The 13,166-nt window shown below is 40.3% G+C and overlaps 1 pseudogene; it reads right to left on the reverse strand.

The window, feature by feature from the left end:
• Window positions 1-12,342: 12,342 nt before the first annotated feature.
• Window positions 12,343-12,821, reverse strand: LOC102844883 (annotated as a pseudogene).
• Between the last annotated feature and the right edge of the window lie 345 nt (window positions 12,822-13,166).

Consider the following 13,166-nt stretch of genomic DNA (forward strand, 5'->3'; position numbering starts at 1 on the left):
TTGGTAATAGAAATGAGGCTGCATATAGAATGATTGAATTTTGTATACTTAATGATTTATTCAGTCTAAATACCTTTTAAAAAAAACCACAAAAGTGACTTTACACTTTTATACACCTGATTTCTGAAGGATGCAGATTGACAACATCTGTGGAAAGAAACAATGGAGAAACTCAGTATCAATAATCAAAACCAGGCCAAGTGCTGACTGCTGAACAAACCATCCTGCGCCAGTTCAAATTGAAGTTAAAGAAAACAAAAACAAGTCTACAAGAACCAAAACACAACCTTTATAACAGTTTATCTCATCTGAATTTAAAACTCATCTCCAGAATATGTTTGAGGCATTGAACACTAATGACCAGTTGTGTCATGAGATGACATCAAAGATAACATCCATGAAGAGAATAAAAGATGACTACAGAGGAGGAAGGAAAGGTCAAATGGATGATAGAAGAGACTAAAAATTGCTCTAGAACCTTGAGAAGCCAAAACAAAGCTGCTGAAGAGATGAACAAAAGATTTCAAAGTGCAGCTCAAGAAGACAAAGCAAAGCATTATAACAGAATGTGCAAAAAATTGGAAAATAAAAAGGGTAGAACTTGCTCAGCATTTCTCAAGCTGAAAGAATTGAAAAGCAAATTCAGACTTCAAGTTGCAACACTGAGAGATACTTTAGGCAAAATTTGAATGACCCAGGAAGCATCAAAAGAAAATGAACACCAGATGCTCTGCTGTGACGGAGGGTCAATCTCCTCCTGTACCTGTCAGATCCAATTTGACGGTAGACCCACAAAAAATGAAATAAATAAAAAAAAAAGAAAGAAAGAAAATAGAGATGGCATCAAATCAAACTATTCAAATTGTAAAGACGGCAAGCTTGCACTTTTTGGGGTCCTGGAGTTGGCCACGGACAACTGGGATGTGGCTAAGGTGCTGACACATTGTCCTCACAGGTGCTCCCCCAGCAGCTGAAACTGAGGAGAAGTCCCCCCACAGCTTGGAGTAGCAGCAGCTTAGTATTTTTCCTACTGTTTCAGAACATGAGAGCTCTCGGGGGTGGACAGAAAAGAAATTCTAGGAGATTCCATTCCACACATTAAGGCATCCTACAACACCCAAATCCAGATTACCTCTGCCATATACCAAGCCACTGGCCTGTGCTTCCTGCAGCACAGAGGGGTTTCACACAGACCACAGGCATAGTTTGCAGCAGTGAAAACTAGCAGGAAGGGTGACCCACATCCCAGTGATGGTGATGGGCTTGGTGCCCCAGCAGCAGCTGACACCATGGGGGGCCTCTAGGTGATCTCCATCACAGGCAGTACCTCTATTCCACACAATGGCTGTCACCCCCCACAAAGGCAGTAAGGCTATGAGGGAAGGAAGCGAGAAACTGACTGTAGATCTTCTGGCCAGTGTAACCTCCAAGAAATGACACTGCTGGAGTCTCTCAGGAGAGACCTTGTAAGAAATCAGTCGCTGCAGTGAGTACAAAGTTTTGCCTCCTTACATGGTGGACTTTATGTGCACCACCCACTGGAAAGAGTTCCCTGCCATGGAAGGGCCTCTCAGGAACAGGACAAGGAGCAACAGAAACAGCTGTGACTCAAACACTACCTAATAAATGCTACTTCTGCTCTACAAAGAAATAAATTGCAAAGGAAGGAAGGAAGGAAGGAAGGAAGGAAGGAAAGCTGGAGGGCATACACAGAGTCACTGTATCAAAAGGAACTAATTAGCACTAACAAATTGCAGGAAGTACCATATGATCAAGAGCTAGTGGTAATGAAGGAAGAAGTTCAAGGTACACTGAAGGCATTACCAAAATATAAGGCCCCAGGAATTGATGTAATACCAATTGACATGTTGAACTAACAGACACAGTCCTGGACTTGTTCTATGCCAGTCTATGCTAAAAAATTTGGAGGATAGCTACTTGACTGACTAGAAAAGGTCAACATTTGTTCCAATTCCCAAGAAAGGTGATATAACAGAATGTGGAAATTAAACAATATCATTAATATCACATGCTAGCAAAATATTGCTGAAGACTATGCAAAAATGGCTAGAATGGTACACCGAAAGAACTTTCAGAAGTCTAAACTTGGTTTAGAAGAGGCTATAGCACCAAGAACATAGTTGCTGGTGTGAGACAGATCCTGGCTGAAAGCAGCAGAGAAAACCAGAAAAATGTGTATCTGTGTTTTATTGACTGCAAAAGCATTTGACTGTGTGAATCATAACAAACTATGGTTAAGATTGAGAATAATGGGAATCCCAGAACACTTAATTATGGTCAATGAAACCTATATAAAAATCAATAAGGAGTTGTTTGAACACATCAAGGGAATGATGCATGATTTAAAATCAGGAAAGATGGGTGTCTGGGTTGTATCCTTTTTCATACCTGCTTAATCTCTACACTGAGCAAATTATCTGAGAAGCTGAGCTCTATGAAAAATAACTTGACATCAAAATTGGAAGAAGACTCATCAACAATATGCATTATGCAGATGACACAATCTTGCTTGCTGAAAGTGAGGGGAACTTTAAACGCTTGCTGCAGAAGATTAGAGAATACAGCTTTCAAGATGGATTACATCTCAACATCAAAAAGACAAAAATCCTTGCCACTAGATGGATAAGCAACAAAAGTCATGATGAATGGAGAAGAGATTGAAATTGTCAATGATTTCATCTTACTTGGACCCGCAATCAGTACCCTTGGTACAAGCTCAGAAGAGCAGGAGCCATATTGCACTATTAACAACAGATGTGCACCCTGTCCTATCCTGTGACATCCTTACAAACTCTGACACACTCAAGCCCATTGCAGCTGTCGCTATGTCGGTCCATCTGGTTGAGGGTCTTCTTCTCCTTTGCTATCCCTCCATCTTTCCATGCAAGATGTCCTTCTCTAAGGAATAGCTTCTTCCAGCAATATTTGCAAAGTATGGGTAAGAAATTTTATTGTTTGTCCCAGACTCACTCAAGCCCATTGCAGCTGTCGCTATGTCGGTCCATCTGGTTGAGGGTCTTCTTCTCCTTTGCTATCCCTCCATCTTTCCATGCAAGATGTCCTTCTCTAAGGAATAGCTTCTTCCAGCAATATTTGCAAAGTATGGGTAAGAAATTTTATTGTTTGTCCCAGACTCTAAATTATTCATTGTTCCTTTTTCCTAGCTTAATCTCTAACTCTTCATCTTATGCTGAATTTAGAAATCCCAATTGTTTAGTTCCCCATCTATTTATCTTTCTTGCTATCTGCAAAGTTGGAGCTTATAAGTGAATGAAAGTGTAAACTTTTTTTTAGGGAAATATTCATTACAATGGAAACTTATTACCCAAAGAAACTCTTTTTTCAAATAGTTTCCCCGCATAAATAGTACTTGGTTCATATGTAATCAAGTAAGTTCAAAAAATTTACGGTAAGTCAATGGAGCTTTGAAGATGTGGTCGTTTTTTGTTCTTTGAACATTTCTCACATATTTATAAAATAAATATTTATTATGTAATTATTATGAGTCACCATCACCTGTCTGTCAGTTTGTTTCACTGTGGTGACCTACATGTTGCTATGATGCTAAAAGCTATGCATCAGTATTTAAAATACCAACAAGTTCACACAGGTTTCTGTGAAAGTTCCAGACTCAGAGTTCAGATAGTGAACTCTGATTTTTGGCCCAAGCCACTGAAAGAATTAAGTTGTTTTTATGAGATGAGGAAGACTTTGGAGGAGCACTGGGTGCAAGGAACACTAGTTATGCTTTGTTTGCTACAGTATTTGCAGCATGTATGTTGTTGTTGTTGTTATGTGCCATCGAGTCGCCTGTGACTCATAGCGACCCTATGTACAACAGCCTTAAACCCTTTTCTATCCTGTACTAATCTCACTGTCTCTGACACCCCCAACCCCCGCTACCCCAGCCACTGAATCAATGCATCTTGTAGAGGGTTTCCTCTCCTGCACTGTACCTCCACCCTCCCAAGCATGACCTCCTTCTCCAAGGACCAGTCCTTCCTTGAAACATGTCCAAAGTATGTCAGACAATGCTTCAGAATCCTTACATCCAAGGAGCAGCCTGCTTTAACCCTCTCCATGATGAACCTGTTTGTTTTCTTATTTCCATGGTATATTCAATACTCTTCTCCAACACCACAGTTCAACAGCATCAATTCTATCATCCCTAGTCATCGTCCAGCTCTCCGACACATAACAAATGAAACTGGGAAGTCGAGTGAATACCACTATCGTTCAGATATATGCACCAAAAGCCAGAGCCAAAGAAAAAGAAATACATTTCTATCAACTTTTGCAGTCAGAGTTTGATCAAACATGCAATCAACATGCATTAATAATAATGGGTGACTGGAATGCAAAAGTTGGAAACAGAGAAGAAGGATCAGTAGTTGGAAAACATGGACTTGGTGAAAGAAATGAAGCTAGCACAATGAATTTTGCACAATCAACAATTTATTAATTTCAAATACACTTTATAAGAAACATAAATGCAGTTTATACACATGGATTTCACCTGATGGTATGCATAGGCATCAAATTTATTACATCTGTGGAAAGAACAGCTGGAGAAGCTCAATATCAGCTGTGAAAACTAGGCCAGGTGCTGATTGTGGAACAGACCGCCAACTACTCATATGTAAGTTCAGGCTGAAGCTAAGGAAAAAGAAATCCACAGGCACCAAAATATTACCTTGAGTCTATCCCACCTGAATTTCAAAATCATTTCAGGAACAGGATTGAAGCCTTGAACACTAACTAGTGAGCGAAGACCAGATGAGTTGTGGGAGGATATTAAGAATATCATCCAGGAAGAGTGCAATGGTCATTGCAGAGACAGAGGAGGAAGAAAAGACCAAAATGGATGTCAGAAGAGACTCTGAATATTGCGCTAGAGCACAGAGAAGCCAAAGCAGAGGGGAGAAATGAAGATCTTAAGGAGCTGAACAGAAGACTTCAAAGGGTAGTGCAGGAAGACATAGTATTACAATGAAATGTACAAAAAGCTGGAGTCAGAAAATCAAAAGGGCCGAACTCGCTCAGCATTTCTTAAGCTGAAGTAACTGAAGAACAAATTCAAACCTTGAGTTTCAATACTTAAGGATACTTTGGGCAGAATATTAAATTATCCAGGAATTATTAAAAGAAAATGGAAAGAGTATACAAAGTCTTTGTACCAAAAGGAATGACAAACTCAGAAGAATTTCATGAAACAACATATGAGCAGTATGTATAAGCTACATCATTCCTTTGTCAGTTTTGCATTCTGTCTGGAAAACCACAGTGTGAAGTGATTGTCATATAAGGAAGAGTTATGTCTCTTCACCACCTAACCACAGAATAAGAAATCATCAGGACAAAGAACTACATAAACAATTAATCCCTACCACCAAACCAGAGTTTTTCTCATGTGCAGGAAGGGTGAGAAAGTCTGTTTCTTTGACAGTGTACCGGGTTTAGTAAACTTTTCTTCTTCTTAATAAACACTCTCTCTCAATAAACTTTTCTTTCCTACTTATCTGGTATTCATGTGTCTATGGCAAACACCTGAGGAGAACTTGCTAGTCCTCTTTGAGGCATCTGATCCTTAGAAATTTACTGAACCTAACATGTGTTAGACATATGAAAACAGATATCGAACATAAAACCACATGGAGAAGTCACACAACCAGTTGACTATGGATCTGGAGTGTGGAAAAGAGACCTAGACTGATGATACAGGCTGTATTATAAGGGATACTGTGAGCCATCATTTGCCTTTTAGTGACTTACAATATTAGTGAATACATCTGCTCCTCATTCACTGACTATCTCATTATTCATATTTCACATTTATGACAATAGTAAAAAATCTACTTCTTGCCTATTTTGTGTATTAACAAAGTCTATCTGACAGTGACAAATGCTGTAGCCTCGGTGGCAGTTAATGCTGGCTGTGATAGTTAAAATTGTGTATCAACTTGCCTGTGTCATGATTCTTAGTAATTTGGCAATTTGACTGTAATAGAATGATATTGTAATCTACTTTTGCATAATACTGTTATTTACATGGAAAGTTTCTATTTTAAGCCTACATAGGTCCATAAATGAGATTGTTGTATGTGCCATTGAGTTGGAACCTAGTCATAACTAACCATTTCAACAGCTTTTCCGTGACTCTAAATAGCACAAGAAGAGATTGTCTATCTTTTTATCTCAAGCAACTAGTTGGTTCACACTGCCTGCCTTGGGGTTGGCAAAGCAACTCTGTATCCATTAGACCACTAGAGCCCCTTGTAAGTAAGGAGTGGGTGCATAAGATTTCCGCTCAACAGTTCCTTCCCATTATCTATTTCTTTTTGTTTGTTTTGTTTATTTTATATTGGTCTACATACAAAAGTTGTATATATTGTGTTTCGATTATTGTGTTTCATGCATTCCTCCATTCACACTGTGTTTCACAATTACCAGTCCCATACATTGTGTTTTATAAAATTAATCACCATTGAAACCTTGAGGCAACAAAGTTTGGTGGAGTGAGCGAGGGGGTAAAGGAATTAGGAAAAATCCAGTAAGGACCTGAAAAGGTGAAGTAATGACAGACATGGGCCATTTTCAGTTTCTGTAGCAGTGACTGTGAGACGGACAGTATAAACTACACTAGTCACCATGGGAATCTCTCTAACACTGATTTTAGGAGGTTTTAAAATTGGAAAAACAAGACTGTAGAAAGTTAATAATGAGTTTCTTAAAAAAAAAATAAAACCACCACCAACACCAAACAATTTCCTGTTTTTGACATTAAAACAGTCTGTCAAGAATGAAAAGTACTTTACAGGATGTAAATATGCGATGCTGCCAACTCTCCCGCACTCCTAAGTAGATGAACTATTTGCAGATATTCTGCAGAGTCCTGACCTGTGTCCTTTCACTGGGCAGAGGGAACTGTAGTCTTGGCCACACACGTGGAATATCTGTGAACCAAAGTGCTTGCTAAAGGCTGTTTTCATTGATTAGGGACTATTTATAGTTTTGTAATGTTTTCACTTTTTCAGTCCAATAGCTTACACAGCCCAGGGCAGATAGGGAAGAGATCACTGCAGGAGCTTGATGTGGCCCAGAACAGCTCAAGAAGGTCTTGAGGTTGTGTTTTTGATATAAAAAGAATGTATAAATTTTTTCTTTTTTTTTAGTGGCAAATATCCTGCTTAAATTTTTATAAATCCAACTTCTCGCATGTTTGATTTGTCTTTTGCCTTAAGAGACAGTTCACTTGACCTTAAATAGCAATGTGGTACTTGAAGAATGATATAATAAGCTGGCTTTCAAAAAAGCTTTGAGTTACAATTCACATATTATACAATTTACCCTTTTAAAATACATAAAATGTTTTTTTATAGGATTATGCTGCTATAACCATGATCTAGATTTAGAACTTTATGTGTTTTGTTTTGTTTTGTTTTCCTTAAAAGAAACAGTACCCATTAGCAGACTCTCCATCTCCCCAAACTCTCACCTTCCCAGTCTGTTGTGGATATGTTCCTTTGAGTCAGTTCCTATAAACAAAAGAACTTTAAACACTCCCCAGCTGTGGATTATCTCTATTGTCATTAGGATATAGAAACCCTTCTCATTAAAGGCATCTTTGTTGTTTTACTGCTGATCCTCTACCTTACCAATAGGCTCAAATATCTCAGAAATGATGAAGATGGCACAAGATAGAATGGGCTTCAGATCTGCTGTTCATAGGGTTGCTATGTGTTTATACTTGACTGGACGGCATGTAACAACAGCAACAGATAATTTACCCAACATGGTATCCTTTTCCATAAAGTGTCCAAAAGGAGCAAGATGAAATATTTCTATCTTTGTACATTCTGGCTATAGTTTCTTAAGGATAGATTATTTGTTTTTCTGGCAGATTATAGTACATAAAATATTCTTTTCCACTACCATATCTAAAAGCACCAGTTTTTTATTCACTGTCTAGCTTTCACATTCATAGTTGAGAATACCATAGCTTGTGTAGGACACACTATAGTCATAAAAGAGATATATTTGCTAACAGTCTTCATGAAAGAGATCATTTGCAGCCGACTTCCACAACGCAATATAATTTGATTTCTCATCCCACAACTTGTCTGATCTTTGATCATTCAGCATGTTGTTGTTCTTGGTATGTGCCATTGAGTCGCTTGCGACTCATAGCGACCCTTTGTACAACAGCCCTAAACTCTGCTCTGTCCTGTGCCAATTGCACTGTCTCTGACACTCCCATCCCGATTACCCCAGTCACTGAATCAATCCACCTCATAGAGGGCCTTCCTCTCCTGCGCTGTCCCTCACCCCTACCAAGCATGATGTCCTTATCCAAGGACTGGTCTCTCCTCACAACATGTCCAAAGTATGTTAGACGGAGCCTCAGAATCATTGTCTCCAATGAGCCACCCAGTTTAACCCTTTCCAGGATGAATCTGTTTGTTTTCCTAGCAGTCCATGGTATTCTCAATACTCTTCTCCAGCACCACAGCTCAAAGGCATCAATTCTCCTTCTATCCTCCTTGGTCATTGTCCAACTCTCTGATGCATAACAAGTGATTGCGAAGACCATGGCCTGTATCAGACACACCTGAGTCTCCAGGGAGACACCATTGCTCTTCAGTACTTTGGAGAGGTCCCTAACAGCAGACTTTCCCATGGCAATGTGCCTTTTAATTTCCTGGTTGCTGGTGTCAAGACTGTTGACTGTGGAGCCAAGCAAACTAAAGCTGTGAACAATCTCAATCTCTTCACCATCCATCCTGATGCTGCCAATTGGTCCAGTGGTGAGAATCTTTTCTTCTTGACATTGAACCTCAATCCATATTGGAGGCTACAGTCCTTGACGCTCTGCAGCAGGTGCTTCAGGTCCTCTTCAGTTTCAGCAAGCAGGGTTGTGTCATCTGCATAACACAGATTGTTGATAAATCGTCCACCAATCTTGACCCCACATTTCTTCTCATAGAGCCCAGCCTCCCGGATAATCTGTTCTGCATATAGGTTGAAAAGGTATGGAGATAGGATGCATCCCTGGCGTACGCCCTTCCCAATTTTGAACCATGCAGTGTTCCCTTGCTCTGTTCTGACGACGGCCTCCTGGTCCAAGTATAGGTTTCGCATTAGAACGATCAAGTGTTCTGGGATTCCCATCAAATCTAAATTTTTTTAATGGTATCTAAAGTCATCTCAAAGAAAGGTGACCCATCAGAGTGTGGAAACTATAGAACAATCTCATTTATTTCACATGCAAGAAAGATTCTACTGAAGATTATCCAAAAACGATTGGAACAGCACATCAGCAGAGAACTGCCAGAAGTCCAGGCTGGGTTTAGAAGGGGTCATGATACTAGGGATATTGTAGCTGATGTTAGATGTATCTTATCTGAAAGCACGGAATACCAGAGGAAAGTCTATCTGTATTTCATCGGCTATGCAAAGGCGTTTGATTGTGTGTATCATAACAAACTATGGCTGACTCTGAGAAGAATGGGAATCCTAGAACACTTGATCATTCTAATGCAAAACCTATACTTGGACCAGGAGACAGTCGTCAGAACAGAGCAGGAGAATATTGTATGGTTTAAAATTGGGAAGGGCCTACGCCAGGGATGCGTCCTATCTCCGTACCTTTCAACCTGTATGCAGAACAGATTATCCGGGAGGCTGGGCTCTATGAGGAGAAATGTGGGGTCCAGATTGGTGGACAATCTATCAACAATCTGCGTTATACAGATGACACAACTCTGCTTGCTGAAACTGAGGAGGACCAGAAGTGCTTGCTACAGAGGGTCAAGGACTGCAGCCTCCCATATGGATTGAGGCTCAATGTCAAGAAGACAAAAATTTTCACCACTGGACCAATTGGCAGCATCAGGATGGACGGTGAAGAGATTGAGAGTGTTCACAGCTTTAGTTTGATTGGCTCCACAGTCAACACTCTTGGCACCAGTAGCCAGGAAATTAAAAGGCACATTGCCATGGGAAAGTCTGCTGTTAGGGACCTCTCCAAAGTATTGAAGAGCAATGGTGTCTCTCTGGAGACTAAGGTGTGTCTGATACAGGCCATGGTCTTCGCAATCATTTGTTATGCATCAGAAAGTTGGACAATGACCAAGGAGGATAGCAGGAGAATTGATGCCTTTGAGCTGTGGTGCTGGAGAAGAGTATTGGGAGTACCACGGACTGCTAGGAAAACAAACAGATTCATCCTGGAAAGGGTTAAACTGGGTGGCTCCTTGGAGGCAAGGATTCTGAGGCTCCGTCTAACATACTTTGGACATGTTGTAAGGAAAGAACGGTCCTTGGAGAAGGACATCATGCTTGGGAGGGTGGAGGGACAGCGCAGGAGGGGAATGCCCTCTATGAGGTGGATTGATTTAGTGACTGGGGTAATCAGGATGGGTGTATCGGAGACAGTGTGATTGGCACAGGACAGAGCAGAGTTTAGGGCTGTTGTACATAGGGGTCGCTAAGAGTTGCAAGCAGTTTGACGGCACATAACAACACAACAACAAATTCAAGTGCAACACACACAAAGTTATATTTCAGCTCTTGCAAATTTTTTAAAAAATTTTCTTCATCTTCAATTTTAATATGATGCTCTGGTTTGCTGTTGACCTATAATCTTGTTCTGTTTGGTAATATTGTTTCTTCATTAATTCTTTCCACATGTGCAGTCAGTTTGATCCTGTATACTTGATCTGGTGAGGTTTATGTGTATAGGCACTGCTTATGTTGTTATGTTGTTGTTATTATGTACTGTTGAGTTGGGACTGACACCTAGTTGACCCTCCAGGGTGTTTTCAGAGGCAGGAAATCACACTGAAGATTGTCCATCTTTCTTCCTTGTATGTTGTTTAGTAAAAGATATTTGTAATGAATAAGGCACTGGTTTTGAAATAAATTCCTCATGTCCTTGCAAGCAGTCAGAGTTCATTTTAGGGAGTGAAGTACAATCATTAGTCTCAGGAGACTTCTGTGTGTTTCACAATCATGTGAAGGAAAAACTTCTGGTGGTATCGATGCAGATAGTGACAACATTGATCCCTGGGACCTGAATGCAGTGTCTATTTAGGGGACACATCTCTCTGCCAGACACTGATTCATGATTTCATGGCAGAGCATCTTGTAGAGATTTCAAACATGAATTAAACCTTTCATGACCTATGGGATATATAGTTCCATTCACATTTTTCAACTCCGGAACTTGGTAGGATTTTCCTATCCTACTTTTAGTGCATACTGACATATGATGCAGGGGAGGGAAGCATCATATCATGCGTGAATCCGAAGAAAGAGCCTTGCACATTCATCTTAAGCACCAAAGAACCTGGGACATAAATCTCCTAATTGTATGTTGTTTTGTTTTTCTCACAGAATAGCAGGTGGATTCGAATAGCATACCTCTGGGATGGCAGCACATCTCCTTACCACTAGACCACAAGAGCTCCCTAATTATATAGAAAACAATAGTACCTTAAAATGTTTTTCTTTTTCATTTCATTCTAAATGCTTCAAATTACTGAAATCACATGATTTAAAAAAGAATTTAATGCAGAATATTTTTATTTCATCTTGAAGTAAACTTAAAAAAAATCTTATTTCTACTACATAGCTCTGACTTGTGGGGGACTGAAAAATATATTTAAGTTTGATGATAGCTATTTAAGAAATTTCATTTTAAAAGAGCAGACTTTTCAAAAGAAATTGTCCTTAAATTCTACTATCATATTATAATAAAAATATTAATGTAAAAGAATTTATGAAAATCCAAGCCTGTCAAGTTAGAAAGCCTGTCAGGTTGGAGAAGCTCTACTTTCTCCACATAGTGTCAATCTTAATGACAAAGATGGAGTAAAGCTTTTGAGACCTTCATTTGCTGATGTGACGTGATTCAAAATGAGAGACTCATCTTCGTATATTTATGATGCTGCCATAAACATGTGTGTTCAAATTATAAACATAAGTTTCCATTTATCTTGCGAATATACTTTGACATGGAATTGCTGAGTCATATGGTATCTTTAATTTTCTTGAGTAATTGTCTAACTATTTTATAAAAAGTTGACTTTTGGAGTATTACTTGGAGTTCCATTCTTTGCTAGAGGAATTTTTTCCCCATTAATTGTACATTGTTGTTGCATATATAAATACACTCAAAAGTTCTAAACCTCTTTAATCTTGTTTTGGAATTGTAGATTGGCAAATTTGCCTACTTTTCCCAATCAAACAAATTTTGAAGAATTGTCACTATTCCTTTCCCCCGCCCGCCCCCCCCCAACAATGTTTATTACCAAGTATAAATTAGAGGGGTGGACAGGGCGGGGAGGGAGAATGACATTCACATCTGGATGGCTGTTCTTTCGCTCTGTCCTCCTGGGCCTGGATCTTTACTTCCTCATCAAGGAGCTCCTTCACTTGGACCACCTCTGGATCGCTGCACTCCGTGTTGGAAGTCAGGCTTGGAGAGGCCCTGCAGGAGCACGAGGGCACTCACCTTGGATTGTAGGTAGAAGGAGCCTCCCACGGACTTGTCAGTCACCTTGAACAAGTGTTCCTAGTTCTTCTGGATCTCCTTAGAGCTCAGCTTAGAGACGTTGAGGATTTGCTGAGCCTCCTCCAGGCTGAAGCCTGAGAGGCTGGGGGCAGCAGCAGACTGGTGGCCAGCTGGGCATCAACTGCTGCCGGGCTAGCTGCAAACTCCTGCCGCACGGCCCCCGAGCGAAGGTCCTGCCCACCGCCTGCATGCCTATCACGGTAATCCGGGCCAGGTACTTGGCCATGGCGGCAACTCTGCCATAGGAGGCGAACTCTGGCTTCTGAGGCCCCCGCGGGCCGGCTCAAGGGTGGCCGACAGGTCCAGAAGAACTGTCACATTTTATGGAGTCACAGTTTCCTTGAAGCTCTAGTGGCCTAGTCCATAGTGCGTTGTTCTGCTACCTCGAAGGGTGGTGTTTCGCCAGTGGTTTGAAACCACTACAAGCTAAGTGGGAGACAGTCTCCTCCAGTGTGATTTACAGTCTGTGAAAACCAGTCGAATGGTCAACTATTAATCAATTCCAACTTGATGGCAATGATTTTTTTTTTTTTTTTTTAGTTTGAGTCACATTCTCCTGGGGCTACACAAA

This window comes from Elephantulus edwardii, unplaced genomic scaffold (genome assembly GCF_000299155.1).
Source record: "Elephantulus edwardii isolate Elephantulus edwardi_28Jun2011 unplaced genomic scaffold, EleEdw1.0 scaffold00371, whole genome shotgun sequence".
In the NCBI taxonomy this organism is placed as follows: Eukaryota; Metazoa; Chordata; class Mammalia; order Macroscelidea; family Macroscelididae; genus Elephantulus; species Elephantulus edwardii.